The 19,319-nt window shown below is 38.0% G+C and overlaps 1 long non-coding RNA gene across 1 annotated transcript in view; it reads right to left on the bottom strand.

Annotated features, from left to right (window-relative positions):
* The window catches only part of LOC145651125 (uncharacterized), a 29,265-nt gene extending 17,930 nt beyond the window's left edge, over positions 1 to 11,335 (bottom strand). The window contains exon 1 of the long non-coding RNA XR_014116828.1: positions 11,264 to 11,335. This is a non-coding gene — a long non-coding RNA (uncharacterized LOC145651125). The remainder of the gene's footprint in view (positions 1 to 11,263) is intronic.
* Positions 11,336 to 19,319: the final 7,984 nt, after the last annotated feature.

Genomic DNA, 19,319 nt, shown 5'->3' with positions numbered 1-19,319 from the left:
GACTGGCCTAGAAAAGTTTTTGACACATGGTACATTGGATATGGACTGACATACACATTTCCACCATGACATGGCTTTCTATCACTTCCCACATAAATGTCACACACGGGGAGTGCTGTTCCCAGGAATGGGGAAATTAAATCCCACCCTAAAGCTACCAATAAATCTAAACCCTGTAATGACACTGGTCAATGTTCCTCTAACAACGTTACAGCTGAGTCAGGAGCTGGTAAAAAAGGCTCTTTTTTGGCATCCTGTCAGATAATGCAGCATTATTTCACTGTGTTTGTCAGTCAGTGGACCATGCACCAGAGAGTGTTGAATCGTTTAGTATAATTCCATTTCTCAGGGGACTCTTGTAATAGCTAATAACCACCATGTCATCAAATCATGCATATGCCGTGTATGATAGCCTTCTTGTGATTTGGCCGATGTAATTTACAGTGATTGCCATATGGCCTAGCAGAATTTAACACAAATAACAGCAATTCCATTATTGCACAAAAGAATGGAGACATTTTCTGGCTCATAACCCCCCTTAAGGGCTCTCAAAGGTCTATGTCTGATGCAATGGCCAATAAAGTGGTTCGCTTGACAGAGTACAGACATAAGTGGAACGATGGAGAGAAACAGAGGAGCATGAGGAGAGAGTTGGAGAGGAGCACTTGTGAGCTGAATGCTGTTTGAGTGATTGAGTCTACAAGTGTAAATGATGTGAACAGCCTCATCTCCAGCACAAGACAAGAAGCCTGCTCTGCTCACCCAGACTGCTGATGCAAAGTGCTCTATGACTGTTGTGTGTAGTGGGTACTCAACATAACTAATCATGAGCAAGAATGGCAATATAACAGAATATCTTGTAGAAAAGATTGTGCATTTATATATATATATATATATATATATATATATATATATATATATATATATATATATATATATATATATATATATATATATATATATATATATAAAGACTACATTTATATATTTGTGCTAAAAACAACTGATCAGCTATTGGTGTCCATAGCTGAAAATAAAGTTGAGATAACAGCAGAACATATATTTGGATACTTTTTATTGAATAATGTGCTAAAAATTTAGATTTTTTGGCTGCATTCAGTGTGTCCACTGACAGTGTTAGGACATAAATACATTTGAAGGCTGATGATTGGTGTTAACATCACTAATTCTTCTTCTAATTATATTATTTAGCTTGCTGGGTTTTTTTTTTCAGACCTGTTGGCTGGTCATTGAAATGCATGCGGTAGGGTAATCAGTTTTATGGTGTTATATTGGTAATGTGGAAAAACAAACAAACCTGACTCTCTCACTCACTCACTTACTCACTTGCTGAGTAGTCGTAATTTTGTATGCTGGAACGTAGAAATTAAAGGTATCTTACAAGCAGGTGGACAGTTCTTGTGCATACTATGAAATATAACCCTGCCGGAACCACTGTTCAGTAAGTTAGTCACGTTTTCTGGAAACCCTGACTAGAAGGAAATCCACATTGTTCTATAAAGCTTTTAAGGGAAACTCTAAGAAAGGAGAGAATGTTAATGCATTCATTAAGGAATAATTTCCAGGATCCTCAAATTTAATTTGTATACTCAAACATTGCTTTTATAGAAGCACGTGACTGCAGCTTCTCTGATGTCTTTAAGTTTACTTATATATACAAGCAAAATACTTCATATAGGCTAATAAGCATACTAAAATGTGCATGACACTCGCACCAAGGTAATTCGACTTTGTTCTTAACATTGGACTCACTAATCTTCCTTCATTATAATTAGACAGTCATAAAACATATCACAAGGAATATCATTATTATATGTCAGAATTAGCCAAATAGGATTTATTTTTACTTTATACCTGTGGATAATTTGTATTCAGGCCATTTAAAATAAAAATAAAGGTTTGATCTTATGCAACCCATATTGCCCAATAAAAATGTGAAGAGTAAAAGTGAATGCATTTTTTAATGCTTCTTTTAGTTTAGTTAATGCTTCTTTTAGTTTTAGTGTTTCTCTATTTAACACTAGTCAGTAATGTGCATATACACAGGATTCTAGTTCAAGTAGCCACATCAGAAGTACAAGGGCAATAAAGACCATAATCTTTCTTTTTCTTTCCTCCAGAGGAATTAAATACCTGTTGCTCAAGAGAATTGTAACATTCCAAGAGAATTGTAAAATTGTATTAGAATGAAATGCATACCTTGGATATGCTAGCTCTCTTTGAATAATTTAGTTCTTAATGATCAACATATTTAACATATGTAGGTGATCTGGTTGTATCTGAGTTTGTCAGACTGAATTATTCGCATACTAAATAGTCCTGGAAGCGAATTGAAGTGTTTTAATAACATTAAATGAATAGTCAAATTAAAAATGTAATTAAAGTGCCACTCATCTTTTCCAAACATTAAAACAGATGCTTTCTTTGCTCTGATGTAGAAGAACTGTTATTACTTTGTCAAGTTTCTGCATACTGCAAATCTTACTGTAAAAACACTAGCATATTAGGAAATTACAGACTATTCCTACCTAGACAGTGGCACACAGAACTAAGGCTGGAAGACACATGGGTCTGCAATACAGTTGCACATTGTGATATATAGTGTAATATGTAGAGCAGTTTTATTGTTACTGTGAAAGAATAGGTGTGGCTGATAAAGTGTTCACTCATAGTACAGTACCATTCATTAGTTTCTCTGTACAAGTGTTCCCACAGAACCTTATGTTTCAGGTAGGGGGTGCAATATTCTTTCCATCTATAAGCATGTCTATAGGTTTTAATTGTGTTTTGGCTTGTTTAAACATTCGGTTTGTTGAAATATGCTGAAAGTCAAACCTTAAAAAACACACATAGTGTAAAGCTATAAAAAACCAATAAGGTAAACCTAATACCCAAAGTTTGTTGTAGGGAGAATGGGAGAGAAGTATTTATTTATTATGGAATAACCTTTTGATTATGTTTACAGATATGTGCTCCTTTTCATTACATGTGCCCAATGTAATTGACAGTAGTAGTATTGTAAACCGTATTAGATTAATAAATAATGTTTGAGCCATTACATTTGAATTTATAGTATGTGATACAGTTTTTAATCTTGGTCAGATCTATGCCTGTGGCGAAGATGCTTGTGTGTCTTGATCAACCCAACAACTGTGGCAGTAGTAGCTTTAAGCTCAAGGCAGGTTAAAACAAGCCAGAAGGCATATCTGGGGAGGGACCAAACAAAAGAAATCCTCCTTTACTCAGATCATAATGATTTGCACATCACTGGTGTAGCCTTGATGATAGATAAAGAAAGATTTAATACCTTGATAGGATGAGAATCCATCAGGAACTAAAAACTAAAACTTTGCAAAGAGAAACAGCAAGGTCACTAAAGAAACCTTTTTAGATCACCAAAATGAAGTATCCAAACAGAAAAGAGTTTGTTTCAGTGTCCATGCTGCAACAGTGGAGGAGAACTAAAGTAACTGGCTTTTGAACAAAGAAGAACAAGGAATGGATAACATCAAGCACTTGGGAGGAAGTTGACCATAGGAAATAACTAAAAGCTAGGATGCTGAGCAAAAAATTATCAAGAATTCAGAAACAATTTCTTACAGCTTACAGGAACAAAGACTGAGATGTAAAGAAGTGCTAGGACAGACAAGAGAATCTTCCATGGGACATAGTAACTTAGGCTGAATGTGCAGCCACAGTTGGTGAACTGAGCATTATTTATAAATCTCTGCAGTAGTAACAGATGGCAGTTGTGTCAGACAAAGATGGTAATATCATTACACTAGAGCATGAACAGGCAGAGTGGTGGGTTCAGTATTTTGGTGAGGTTCCAAATAGATTTGACTGTGATGAACAAGCAGATTCCAACACAGTAAATGATATTATTAATATTTATACTGGCTCTCCATCTGATGAAGAGGACAGAAATGCTATCAAAGCTATGTATAAATGGCAAAACTGGTTTACTCTATGTTGAATATGTTGAAGGCAGACCTAGACACAGCAGCTAAGGTACTAACTGATTTGTTCAAGATAATCTGGGAGAAGACTACCAGACCACATGATTGGACTAAGGTACTAAGCATCCTAGGAAAGGCGATTTACAAAATGGACAAATGATGTGCGATCAAATGGTTATCACTAGTAAGGTGTTCTGTACAGAAAAGAATAGAGCCCCCAATTGATTGGACTGTGAGAAGAACAAGTTGTATTCAGTGCTGCAAAAGGTTTTATTGATAAACCTTTTTCATTATGTAACATTATTGAACATTTCTTGGAATGAAATGTGCCTTTGTACATCAATTTTATTGACCTTTGAAAGGCATTTGACCGTGTACAATGGATCACTTTGTATAACACTTTAAGATCACATGATGTTCCTTAAAAAGACCAACAGGCCAAACAGCTTTGCAAAGCAAACGGGACTTACCATCAATATCTTCAAAACCGAAGTTAAGTACATAAGCACCATCATAGATTCCCATGTGTGTCATTGGTGACACAAACCAGTGTTGGGTTCCGTTCTAGGTAACAGTGTGTGAACAATAACAACAAGCACTCTAATTGGGAGTCAACAAACCCAAACAGGAATAAAGTGAAATGGATAGATTAATTAGGAACCAAGTGTATAATGCAAAACAGGCCGAACAACGTGGTAATGTTGTTATGTCTGCCTGTGTGTCTGTCTTCCATGTGTTCCAGGTTTTGCCTCTGCCACACTGGTATTCCCCATCCTGATCCACACCAGGTTATCCAGTGAACAGAGCACAAAATAAAAGGAAGAGGAAGAGACAAAGGGCTCGGCTTAGGGCTCATTGGAGGAGTTTGGTGTTGCTAGTGTTTTTGACTTGTGGCTGCATTTTGAGCTTGTTTGCTTTGCTTTGCTTTGCTGTGTTTGTATGACTTTGGATTTGCCCCTTGATTGATTAATTGCTGGATGATATCGGTTTCTTGTATATAGTTATACACTGGTGGTAGGGAGTGGCTGCCATTTTGTTTGGGTGTGGGTTTATTTTTGTTTCTAACAGTGTAGTCTGTGTAGTCATTGTATGTTTCCTTTTGTTAGCTTAATCATTTGTATTTTTGTTTCTAGTGTGGTTTTGTTTGTTGTGTTGGCCTTGGTCACTCCTGATGTGATTGCACCAGTTTCTTGTCTTTAAACACCAAAACGTGTAAGTATACTAGATCTTTGCTGTCAACTTTGTCTGGTTATTCATTCCATTACTGATTTCTACTTCTGTAACACTCAAACCCCAATGTTACGGCCTCCCAGCCTAGACAGGGTTATAACAATACACACATATGTACAGTGAAAGAGCTAAGCACAGGTGCTAACTTGGAGAGCAAACTTAGACAGTACACAAGCAAAGAAAGAAACAAAATTTGCCACTACCTTGATCTGTATTTTAAACCTCTTACCTAACTTGAATGTAGTGTACAACAGGAATGTAGTGTTGAATGTAGTGTAAAAACGGTAGTCTAAGATAAACCTAAAAATACAGAGGTTGGCACACACCTGCTTACCTAATGTGTATAGACAACATGCACAAACCTATGTGATGCATGTGATGCAGGTGCATGCACCTGCTACCTGTTCTCAATCCAAGCAGACAAGCCAGTGAATAAACCAATACCAAAAGTGTAATTATGTACACTGCTGACAGTACCCAACTACTATTCAAACTCAGAATCCTATAGAAATCCAAGACAAAGTCAGAAGACACAATATATAGCAACAAGTCAAAACACAAATGAGTAGAAACAAACCAACAAATAAGAGAGGTAGTGTTCGAGCAAGAGTGAGAGAGAGAGAGAGAGAGAGAGAGAGAGAGAGAGAGAGAGAGAGAGAGAGAGAGAGAGCCAGAATAAGAGCAGCAATGTATTTAGAGAATGGTTGAGCAAGCTGTTCGAGGGTGTCACAGTCCCACTGCATGTCATCTGTGAGTATGTGATTGTACAGGCATTAATGATGAGGGACAGAGTTAACTGAGTGAATAACCTGCAACAAGGGAAAGAGAAAAAGGGGAAAATATCAGGAAACACCAGCAGCAACACATAAAAGCCAGTCATTAGAAGATATAGAAAACTTCACATACTTGGGCAGCTAGAATAGCTTTTATATGACTTCATTCCATCTGGAAGTTCAATCAGTATAGTTTGAATACCAAAGTATTTACTTCAGTAATGTATATTGCTGTGTGGCTCTGAATAATGGAGTGTTGTGGAACTGGAAATGAAAAAGATCAACGCCTTCCATAACGTCCATCTTAGGAAGATTTGAAAGATCCTTTGGCCAAATAAGGTCTCAACTTTGTAAATTGAATTTGTGATGGTGTGATTCTGCAAATTATGCAACTCCTCCACTCCCTAAAGTGGCTCTCAGAAGGATCCCGCTTGGTAATAGGAAGCAAGGTTGACCAAAGAACATGATGCAGATCCATAGTTCTTGAGCTGAGAAATATTAATCTTTCCTGGGGTCAAGCCAAAAAATAGTCAAAACCTTATGTCCCACTTGGGATGAAGATGAGGAAGATGATGGTCATGCAGCAACTAATGCTAATTACTGAGGTATTTGTACTGTGCACACACCTTTATACTGTATGCCATTAGCTCAGTATGATCTGAGATAGATGTAATTCATTTGTGTACATCTTTGGTAAAAGGTGATGCAAGTACATTTCTTGTCAGTTTATTTTAAATACTTTAACGATTCTGGGATATACAGTAAAATATATTTTAAATCCATTTTAGTTATTTCAATAATAATAATAAGTTACATTTTTCTCAAAGAGAAAGACTGCTATAGTATACACTCATGTGCTGCTGGCCAATCATATCTGAAAATAAACAATTTTTCTTCATAAATCTACATGTTGATGGTGTTTACTGTGAAGTTCCCTAGGTAACTGATGAAGCGAGCATCTGTGATCTAACAGTTTACTAACCAAGCTACTTGCCATCTGTCTTCTGCAGTGCATGCTACAGGGAAAGTAATAACTGTTCTGCTCCATCATTTACTGGAAAGTGTTAAACATACAATACAAAATTAAAAAGTTTCCAGATTGAATGGGAGCAAGGCAGAGCCCACTCAACTACATGGTGAAATTATGATTCTTTCATCTTTTGTCAAATCTATGTCTAACTCCTAACACCTTGTACTCTAACCACTAATACACCTATACTGTATTAACCCCACTTGTACTTATACCATCACCTCACCTCTGTTCTGGTAGCTCTTGATGTCACTGCTGGAACATCCATTCCATTTCCCATATTAGGGAAATAGTCTTTGGAATCAGCAATGAGGGAAGAAATTATTTCTAAAAATGTGGGACCAAATTTCAGCAGGCATGTAGTTTTACAAGAGCAGCTACCAGTAGGAAGAAGGAACACTATCACCTTGTTGCTAAAAGGCTACAACTGAGATCCAGTGACTGACAGGTCCTAGCTTTTCAGTGAATAGAATTTCTTGTGTTTTTATTTGGATTCCTTGTCAGATTAAAATCTTGTCAAATATCCAGTGAAAACTGAGGAGAGTAAGTTTTCCCAGTAGCGATTTGTCTTTCCCAAGTTTTCTTCATGAATTCAATTGTTTTTATGAGATATGTTAAGCACATATACAATTACTGCATGTACTATACACAAATTACCATATATATATTTAAATTGGTGAGCAAAGTGTAGTAGAGTCATATTACCAATACAAATTGTGGGAGTGTTAGATTCTGTTTTCCCCTGTTCTATTCACATTCAAGCTGTCTTCTCATTGTAATTCCTCCATTTGGCAGGAAGAGACCCTACTTGGTTTCTAATGAATCACTGTTAACTATCTAGACATTTCTCACCTATGCATAACACCTCCACTTAGTAAAGAGTTATATGCCAACTTAAAGTAATCAGACTGCTACAGCATGTCATCATATGCTGCTGCTCTCTCCCTTGGCCAATTTTTCTTCATACATATATGTGTTTCAGTGTTTGCTGTGGAGTCCCCAAGGTCACCAATGCAGAAAGAATCTGCAATCTAACACTATCAAGAAACAATTTAGACCGGATCTATCTTTGTTGTTCCAAGTCCTTAATTTTCACCAGGTCAGTACAAACTGAATGGTTTTTTTTTTTTTGTGCATTATCAGCACACTGTCTCCTAGAGGCCAGGAGGCCTGAGTCAGAGGCCAGGCCTCTGCTTCTGATGAATGCAGTTGAAGTGACAGTTCTGGTTAGCGTGTAATGCCTCAGTTGGACTGCTCTCTGGCCTGCGGACTGAGGGAACTGGAGATAAAGAGAGGAAAGAGGCACAGCTGTCTGTTGGAAGCAGCCAGGCAACTTTCTGCAAACTCAAACAAGTAAGAGACAGGGAGCCTGATTTCAAGAAACAATCCATCTAAAATATTAAATATTAAGAATATTATTAATAGCCAGCACACCACACACTGTTATGAAAGTTCTGGCTGTAGGAAAACCTCTGAAGTCTAACAACCAATGAATGTTGGTAACTCTGGGGCTGTGTCTGCAGCCACATATCTTTTACAAAGAACTGTTAGAGAACCATTACATGTGTTACAACAGACATGAAATCACAAGTCTATTGATGAGTGGGTTCTGCTCTTGGATACATATCCTTTCAGTTCAGCTCATGTGGTACAGTGGGGGAGGGGGAGAATTCCAGTGTATGCATTCTACGAGCACTATTCTGTATTCCGAAAACAAGCATAGCTCCTGTTCACATGGTTAATGATACTTAAGTGCTAGTGTTAAAAAAAAAAACACCACTCAAAATAGCTCAGAGATTGCTGGGTTAATATAGACTTTGGACATAAATGGCAAACAACTGTGGCATTTATTTAGAGGTCATGTCAATCCACTTTCCAAGGCTACTACATTTTTGTATTAAAATGCATTCTTTCTTCTTTTGTATTAATGTTTCATGAGACAAGACAAAACTGTTTAGGCAAACCTGGGCATCTTAAGTGGCCAATTACACCTTGGAACACTACCCCTGACTGTTGACCACTCCCATCTTTCTTGCAGGGAAAAGAGAACTTCTCAGTTGCACTAAGAAGATATCTCTCATTGCGAGATTGTGAGATTGTTTTCCACTTATGAATAATCTTTCTAACTGTAGAATGATGGACAGCAACAATAGCTTCTCTAAGATCATTGCTGATGTCTTTGCTCCTTGGTATCATTTTAACACACACCTGAATGCTCCAGACCAGCAAACCTCTGCTTTAATAGAGGTGATCACACTCACTGATGATCAAATAATCAAGGACATTTTATTAGCAGCAGCTGGCTGCTACTTATCATCTTAATCCCTATGGAAGCAGTAACAGTATACTTAATTTTGTACACACTGTTTCAGCATTTTGGACTAGTTATTGTTGAATAAATAAATATTTTTTTTCATGTGCTCTTCTTAATCGAGGTTTATTTGCGTTTAAAGGTCCTGCACAAGTTGTTTTTTAAAATCGGTGAAAAATAAATATTTCTGCAAAGAATTTTATATATTCCAGTTACCTTTCAATTTTTTACCATAACACAACATTAAAAGGAGTGTTTTGAATTTACTTTTTTTCTGTGTTGGCTCTCACCATTCTTCTTTGTGGACCCCAATGGATTGATTGACCACTTCAGTGTCAAATGTAATCACCGAAGTCAGTATGGTGCATGCTTCAAATCAGATCACATCAATATGGCTTTACCTGTCTGAACTTGAAGTGGTAAAAAGCTGTTAGAGGTCTCGGTCAACAGCAGAATCCATGCCATGTTTAAATAGAAGCTAATCAATTAGAGCATGCCACATTTTACTTTTTAACAACATATTTAGAGCGGTGGTATCATCTGTGCATTTATTACATATTGTTCATGTTTACATTACTGCTGTTAATTAATGTTAGCTAGCTCGCTAGCATATATTCGGCTGGTTAACTAGGTCTAGCTAATAGGCTTTGATTATACATGGGAGGAGCTAAACAGTCAATGACTACTAGTAATTTCAAAAATGTCAGTGTATCATATAACATTATAAAATAAATTTGTAGCTGAGCTAAGTTACATAAAATTAGCAAATGTTAGGCTGCATTATTTGTTTTGTTATATTCTTGTTGCTTACTGCATTATTGAAGAAAGTGTCAAATGAAAACAATGACTGTTAATTCAAAATAAAGACTTACCAAGCTATCAACCAAATTACCTCCAGTAAGTGTTGGGAAAGCTGTTGCTTTAAACTTTAATCTGCTGGCAAATCAAGAGCTCTATTGAACCCAATTAACAAATGAATTCACTGTAAAATGTCTACTCTGAAGTCTAACAACCAAGAAGATCAGTCAGTGTTATCTATGATGTCAAAGATAATCACATACTTCCTGCTAATATGGGTAGGTTGAAGGATATTCTAAATTGTCCTGTATGAATGTAACCTGTGTGTATGTATGTCCAGTGATGGTTGATTCTCTGTCCTGGTCTTAACCTCCTGCCCATCCCCTGCAACCGGTGCAGTCCCCCAGGGGGCTGTGGTTTCCGATAGACAGTACGCTGTGCACAAATTGGCTGCCTCTTCTCATCAGTGTGTGGTTGTAAAAGCTGATATCTGTAAAGTGTCCTTGTGTCTGAGAAAGGCACTATACAAATGTAACTAATAATAATAATAATAATAATACAATATTTTGATTTAGGAGGAAAAATACTGTGCAGGGCCTTTAAAGCCTGCTAAGGACCTTGTGATTTTTTATTATGTTCTTGTGACAGAGGCAGTACAGAGGACGCGAGAGGAATGGTGACCTGTTTGTCTACTCCGGGGCCAGCTATAGAGCTCGCCTGGAGCGGCACAGCCTTGTTAGGGAAGCACCGTCTGTAGCATGAGGGCGCCCACTACAGAATGCGGTTGTCAGTCCATAGTATGTGCGGATTGTGAGCATGCAGCCATGGTAGACCTAGCATGAGAGGGTGAGCGAGGGAGGAAAGGAGATAAAAAGCAATGTGTTCCGTGTGCTCCCCGTCGGTTACGAGGACGACACGGGGAGTGACATGGGTAATGTAACCCGAGCCTACAGGGCCCCCATCCAGGGCCTGCACACTTAGCAGGGAGGGTAGGGCAATGGCTTTTATGCCCAAACTCTTTGCAAAACCCCAGTCCATGACATTCCCTGCTGTCAGCTAGTGCAGAGGCAGAAAGCAGATGGCCCTTATAAAACACTTCAACTGGCACTTTAAATATCGAGCAGATCGGGGAGCAACTCACCGCATTGCTGCTTTTCATTTGTTCTCCTGGCTTGTGCCGTACCCCTGCTGCACCCGGCTGCATAGGCTCCTCTGGGGTGTTGGTATGCCCGGCTGGTATGGTTCCCTCCCATTGTGGCAAACCCCGGTGGAGATAACGACGTCGCTCCTGCAGGAGGCAGTCGTAGGTGATGGCAAGGTGACTCTTTCACATTGTATTAGTTAAATGTTGCTACATGTAAGTCTGTTTGCAATACCTTAACATATAGAATCAATACTGTGGAATCAGATCTATTTCTTGAGGCATGCCAGTCACTTTGGCTCAGATATAGGAAACAAGCAGGTGTTTCAAACAAGTCTACGAATATGGTTGGTAAAGTTCCAGTGCATAACTACCACACAAAAAACAACACAGAGGAAATTACACATACACTTTTACTTACATACATGTTGATTATTCTTACTATAAAATCTCAAATGCTTTTTTTATTCTAAATATTTCTTGAATTATATCTTAAAATTAATATTACAACCCACCTGGACCTTTGAAATTGAGCAAATCACTTGGTATCTCTTGAAATATGGGCTAAATGGCCAGCTGCCAAATGTTGTGACATAAGTCCACTTGAATTGTACTCAGTCATAATTGTAAGTTGCTTTGGATAAAAGCATCAGCTAATTGCCAAAATGTAAACGTAGTTCATACAAAGTTCACTACTAAAAATGAAAATGAAGAAACCCTATAAAAATGAAACAAGAACAAGCCCCTCTACATTCTCCAATGCCTATCAGTCACCATGCACACACTGCTCCCTGTAACAAAGGCTGAAAGCAACCACCCTACCCGGCACTTGAACCCAGGTCTAACAGGAGGTAAATGTGAGCCCACCAGACCAAAGAGCCAGCTCTCTGGCATAGCAGCCAAAGTACCCATTTAACTATCCTAAGTGACAGTCTCAGTCACACCATCCTCCCCTTCAGAGGGGTGACAGTCTCTATCACAATGCCTTCACCTCCGGGGGGTGCCCCTGCACAAAACATGTCCGTGTGTCCCTCCAACTACCCTTTCCATCAGGGCCACACACATGCTCCTCATCAGGGGTCCTTACATTGGGCTACACCATACCATCACAGCAGGGGTGGGTTCATCAACCTATGACATACTCCCGATGGCCTTGCCACCATCCCACTTCTGACATCATGTGTAAAAAAGGCTGACAGCAGCCACCTTATCCAGGTCTAACAGGAAATAAATATGAGATCTGACCACCAGACCAAAAAGCCAGCTCCCTGCATAGCAGACAAAGTTCTCATTTAACCTTCCTAAGTGACGGTCTCCAGCACACTCCTCGTCTCAAAGTAAAAATATATTGCTTCACATAAACTGCCTGGGTGAGTAAAGCAGTGAGCTAGATAAACAGAGTCTCTCAGTGTGTCAAGTCTGTGGGTTAATCAGAAGTGCTCCTGTTTCTCACTAACAAGCTGTAGGCCTATTCAGTAGCACTCTTATCTCTTCTTACAGTGTCTGTTCACTGGGACATCCTCTATGATACCACACCTCTGCACTTCTTATCCATTTATCATACCATTGCAACAAATTAACCTGAATAAAGCAATAAGCTTATAAATATACTGAGCCCCTTAGACAAGCAAACTTCAAGAAATGAAAGACTGTTTAACAATTGAACCAAATTAACCCCCATGATCCATTAAGATCAATGACATTCCCCACCTATTTTAGGAGAAATTCCTATTCACACTGACTGTTTCATAGGTATATGATTACTTACTGTAGCTCATTTACTTCCATATACAATCTCCTCTAACTTACTCATCACCTGTCAGTTCAGGACCACTGCTGACTGGATATTGTTTAGGTGGTGTATTACTCTCAATACAGCAGTGTTAGAAGTGGCATGGTGGTGGCAGTTGCACTGTAATGAGTGTATCAGGTACAGTGGTGTTGCTGGAGTTTTTAAACTTTTTATTGTCAGTTCTGGGTTGAAAGTGGTCTGCCACATGAAAAGATCCAGCCAGGTGAAACAGGATACTGAGAACAGTCTGAGGATGGCCAACACATACTGTAAATGGCAACAGATTGGTTATAGTCTCTAACTGTATGAGGCCTTTTTAATAAATGTTTCCAATAAAATGGGTGATGAGTGAATAGGTGAGTTCTATATGGTATGTTTCAGAGGGCACACAAGGAAAAAGAAGGAAGGGAAAGTGTTGCTTACTGCAGATGTAGATCTTTTTACAATTACAATGACTTACAATGACTCTCTTAAGCTTATTAAGTTTGCAATCAACACTACTTTAATTGCTCTCATCTCTTACAATGCATACAAGGAGGAAGTTAGGTGTCTGATGTCATGGTGTATGTCACGGTTGGCCCCTCCTACTATTGTTTCATTTTCTCCATTCCCGTTCCAGTCCTTGTTTTGGTTTTCACTCTCTTTTGTATCACCTTTGTCTTGTCATATATTGTATTTAAACCACGCGTTGTTCCCTGTTAGTTTACTGGTCGTTGTTATTCCTAGCCTCTGCTTGTATTCTAAGCCCTTATTGTTTGCTCTGCCTGTGTTGCTTAGCTTGTTCGTGTTTATTGTATTTTTGTTATAGCCTCCATCCCCTTTTTGTTATTGTGGTTTTTTTTCATGTTGTTTATTATGTTTGCCCTGACTCTTTGAATTGACTCTATGACCCTGGACCATGACTATAACTCTGATTATGGATTTGACTTTAATAAATGTCACACTTCTCAGCATATGTGTCCACCTCATGAACACTCTACGTTACAGTGTGGAGCTAAGAACCTCAATCTGAATACTTGAAAACTTGTAGATGACTATTGACTTCAGAAGAAAGCCTAATCCATCTGTTACAAGAAATTCATGTCTCAACCTTCAGAATGTCAAATGGGAAAGACACAGCACTGCAGTTATGCAGTTATGTACTTTCATTTCTTGAATCAGCTAAAGAAATGTGGACTGCCTCAGGCACTGCTGGTCTACACTAGCCTAATAGAATCTTCACTTCCTCCATCTCTGTCTGATTTGGCTCTGCAACTTCACACATCAAGAGTACACAACAGTAGGTTGTACAATATGTAGAGAAAAGCATTGGCTGCTGGCTCTCCATCCTCGAAAACCTTTAATCATCACGAATGAGCAAAAGAGTATGGGACCGTATGCATGGTATCTCTCGCTTACAATGGATCTTACCTCAGCAGAGACCAAGAGAGGGACCGCTAAAGCCTTGGACCAACCGCCACCTCTGGAGCTTCATTCCCCAGGCAGTAAGACTCCTAAGAACAGTTTTTCAAATCCCTTAGTCTTTGAATATTTACACATACATTTTATAGCACAGACTGCAGTGTAGACAACCACTGTATACAACATGCCATAATCCTTCTTGATAAAGACCTCCCTCACTTTCCTCTCCTGTAGTCAGTTTACTCGCACACTTTAATTTGCATATATTTGTGGCACATACTGTATATAAACATATACACCAAGAGAAATTTCATATACATCTGGAACTAGTAATACTGATTTTAATATGACTTCTGCATGTCCCAGCCAGTCTCAGCAACAAACTCCTGGTATGTAAGGCCAGTAAGCCAATCCATAGCAGAGCTCGTATGGATTTAGATTTGTGTCTGAAATATCAGTGGGGTAGTATTAGTGCAAAAACTGTACAAGTGAATTGATCAGGTCATAACTGTCCAACACACACATGCAGACTCAAGACAGTGTAAACACAAAAGCTGACATGGAATTCCTGGTCAGTAAAAAGAAAGAAAGACGGCTGTAAACATATAGGGCTCAGCTATGCTCTTAAGGTCACTTCTTTCTTTTCTTTTCTTTATTTCAGGTTTATTTTTCTTTTCTTCCTTTTCTTTTTTCATTAAATAAGCTACCTGAGAAATTGTTTGATCCTTTTGAACCATAATTTCATAATTTCGAACTGTCCATTTCTCTTTAAAAAATGTTCATTTATCCTTGAGCAAGATCTATACACCTGGATGTTCATAACAAGTTATGTTACAACATGTTGCAAAAACACAATCTGGATTGTGTTTAAAACAATCTGTCACTCCCACACAAACACACATACAAACACTCACAAACACAAACAGTTACCATAACAGATTGAAATTCATGTATGAAATCCAATTCTTTTTCCACTAGCTAAAAAACTAACTTGGAACTGTTGTCGACAATCCATTTGAGAGTTCCAGTTTATTTCCTTTTAGAACCCAAACTATAACTGATGCAGATTCTTTTGTCTTTCTCTGCAGTTTACTCTTATTTTGAGCACTTGGGTTGAATGTTAACTTTGCATTTACTCTCATATTTCAAATAGGACTACTGCTGCCACCATCTTTTGTGAATAAGAATAGCTTTGCCCCTATTACAACATCACCTTTCACCCCAGCTAAATTTTTGACTGTTTGTCCCATCCTGCAGTTTAGGTGGGGGTGGAATGAAAACTCTGCTTATTGTAGTTGTTGCTGCTATTTGTTCAAACTTCCAGTTTTCCCTGCCACCATAACTTTAGAATAACATGCCCTGAGTTTTGCTTGTTGCTGTACTATGCAATACAAAATATTTTAAAAAATCTTAGACGCCACATTGATTTAAGGGGGAAATGTAAAATATTAATATGACTATTAGTGAGTAGCTGAGAAGTTTTCAAAATTATGTATTTCAAAGAAATATATGAGTGTACGTTAACTGCAGAGGTTTCTTTGTTTGACTTCTACAATGAAGTCTAAAATATTGTTTTCAAAATATTTTATTGCTTTAAAATGATACATTCTGTGTTATTTTACAAGTTCTTGAAAATAAGCTATATGTGGTATAGCCTCACATATTCAAGCTTAAGAGAAATATGTAGGGTGTTTCAAAGATATCTACCTGCGAGGTAGATATGTGCTTAGGTATTAATTTGTGAGTTGACAGTGTCTTTATCTGTCTAGCAGGAGACATTCAGTGTCCTAGTGCAGGTTGCAGAGTGCTGATTGATCTCTTTCAAGGTAAATACTTTCAACAAACCCAGTAAATAGGTTGATAAAAAATCTATATTGTATTTAGAATTGAATAGACCGACAGTGATAGATATGCGATCTTTTGAATCAATTTGTTAATTTTCATTGCATAAAGATAGAGGCAACACAGATGCAGATGAATTGCTTGGCATTTGTTTTCTTACGCAGGTATGTTTGTAGAGGTGTGCATCTCCAGTGTGTGAATGCTAAGTCTCACATCTAAACATGGCAATGCTTTATTGCCTCCCAATACTGTAGTGTCTTATTACATTTATCTCTTACTTCACCTGTCGTTACTGTCTCCTTATGCTTGTTGGAATTGAAGGAGCCTACGATGAAACTTGTTTATTATTGCATCAGGAGACTTGAATATTCTAATAAAGATGCTCCCCGCATTATGATTCCCATTACTACCATTACAGTTACATTTTAATAGCATGACTCTTTAATACCTTGAAGGGTGATCTTCACTCTTCTAGTACCTTGACTCCACAGTGATCTTCATCCTTCTAGTACCATGAATGTCATAATATCATGATTCCACAGTAATTTCTCATGCCTTGGGTTCTCCTCCACTTTTCCAAGACCTGCAAGATCATCTAGAGACATGGATTATTTGATTAAAACTCCACATGAAATCATCAAAAAGAGATTGCTAATATCACCAAAATGTGTTTAAATGTGATTTTTGAGATTGTCAGTTCCCACAGTTCATGTCAGAATGCACTTGAGACAAAACATTAATGATCACCCATGAAGAAGCACTGATAACTTGGTGATCTGAAATCATGACATGATAAGAAATAATTCTGTTTTTTTGTTTGTTTGTTTGTTTTTGCTTTTTTGGACAAGTTGCATGTTACCTTTTTTTAGTTAATATGTTATCTTAGCACATTTCAGCAAGAGGTTTGTAGTCCGAGCATCATCTGCATCTGCATGGTTAGTGTAATATTGTTCCAGTAGTTCCACACTACAGACATATAAACTGTTATACTGTGCAATTAACTGTGGGAATTTATTAGCTAAACCTAATTAAGGACAGCAGTGCTGCATCACATTCCTTTTTGACTGGTGATTTAATCTGCACTGCACAGCAGTGGGATTGGAAGTCACTGAGAGAATGCTTGGCAGATCATTTAAATAGCAATATTCATATTTAGCATCTCAGTGTCAGCTGCCAATGCAGCTGTAACCGTTTGAATAAATTCCTATTCTTAAATCACAAAATAACTTTTTGTTGCGTTAATATACACACTTTGAGATGTTCTGCATTTTAATTTACATTGTTTTATTATTTTAATTGATTTATTTATTTACACCATGTCACACAATTTAGGTGTAATATAATAGGTTTCTCTCCTGACAGCACTGTCAGTCAGCAAAGATGAGGGTTATCACATAATGCATCTGAAGTCAGCCCCTACAGCTTTTGTGCCCTGGCAATGTAGAATGTCATAACACTGATTTAAAATGTGGGAGCAGGACATCACATATGTTGTAATACCTGGCCCAGATTCCCCATAACCTGCTGCTTGAGAATGGAGATATCATAGTAATGAAGGCCTGTAATTCTTTACAGTTCTTTAACATTTTGTTTTACTGCCACAGCACGGCCCCCTCCCCCTAGACTCCTCCCAGTGTGTGTGTGTGCATGTGTGTGTGTGTGTGCGTGTGTGTGTGTGTGCGCGTGTGTGTGTATGTGTTCATATGCATGGCCACACCCCTACCATGTATCACACCTGTTCCTTTTTTAATATTGTTACCGTGTATATATAAAGTCCTGTTTAGTTGTTATTCTAGGTGTCTGACCCCATGTAAGCTGTGTATCAGCTGTTTCGTTGTCTGTTACATGCTGTTAGTGTTTAATGTTCTTCGTGTTTGGTTTAGTCTGTTCCATGTGTTAATTAACATCTGTGTGATATGAACCATGGCTCGTCTTTGCATCTTGCCTGTCCTGCCCTGACACATTTATTATTATTAATATATGACAATAGGCCACAGATACTATGAGCTTCTGAAATATTAGCTATAAATTACAGAGCAAATGCTTAATGAAATAGAATGGCCAAGTACAGTCAAGTTTATATTGAATTTGCTTTCAAGGATCAGTGCAAATTTACATGGTAATTTAAAATAGATCAACCTAAAGTTTATGTAATAGAGATTGTACAGGCTGTTACATTTCCATTTAAATTTTTGGGATTTAGCAGAGACTCTTATCCGGAACAAACCTACAAAAATGCTTTGTAGTTTACTCACAGAATGTATCCTAGTCATTACAATAGGCTAGAGTTCAGGTACCATTGAACTAGAATACTCTTGAAATACAGGGATTAATGTTGATACCTAGAAGTGCAAAAACATATAAGCTCTATGTCAGACAGCATTAAGTGCAATAACAAACAATATCAAACTATACGTGCTAGAGCTTACCCAACAGGTGCAGTTACCCAGTTACCCAACAGTTGCAGGATCAATGATCATTCTAAATATTTCACAAATAGATAAGTCTTCAATCTGTGTGCAAGACTGCAAGGGACTCTGCTGTCCAAAGAGACAGTGGAAGTTTGTTCCACCATCTGGGAGGCAAAAAAGAGAATAGACTCGATGCTTGACTTCCATGAGACTTGAAGTGTGGTGTTTCAAGCTGAGCTGTATTTGTGGTTCCATATATGTTCTATGTAAAGCATATTATTAACCATAATACCTTAAACACCTGAGTTCGTGAAGAGCAGTCAGTCATCTCAAGAAGCACAGATCTTTATTTTTCTGTTTTAGCTGTATTAATATTGTGTAGTGTAATGTATTGTAATTGTTGTGAGGATCAGATACTTTATTGTAATATTTCTGCTGCTCATTTTGCTTCCCCTGGTCTCTGAGGGCTATTAGTGATAACCACTATGCTGTGCCTGTGTTGTCACTGTGTATCTTTTTTGCAGCAGTATCAAGCTCTGTAACCAAGGGTCAAGTCACTGTAATTTGACATGGAATTAACCTTTACAGGTGCAAAATAAAAATCTCAGGC

This window comes from Electrophorus electricus, chromosome 14, assembly GCF_041902795.1.
Source record: "Electrophorus electricus isolate QZ-2024a chromosome 14, ASM4190279v1, whole genome shotgun sequence".
In the NCBI taxonomy this organism is placed as follows: domain Eukaryota; kingdom Metazoa; phylum Chordata; class Actinopteri; order Gymnotiformes; family Gymnotidae; genus Electrophorus; species Electrophorus electricus.
The sequence above is the reverse complement of the archived record's forward strand: the minus strand, read 5'-3'. Positions and strand labels throughout refer to the sequence as shown.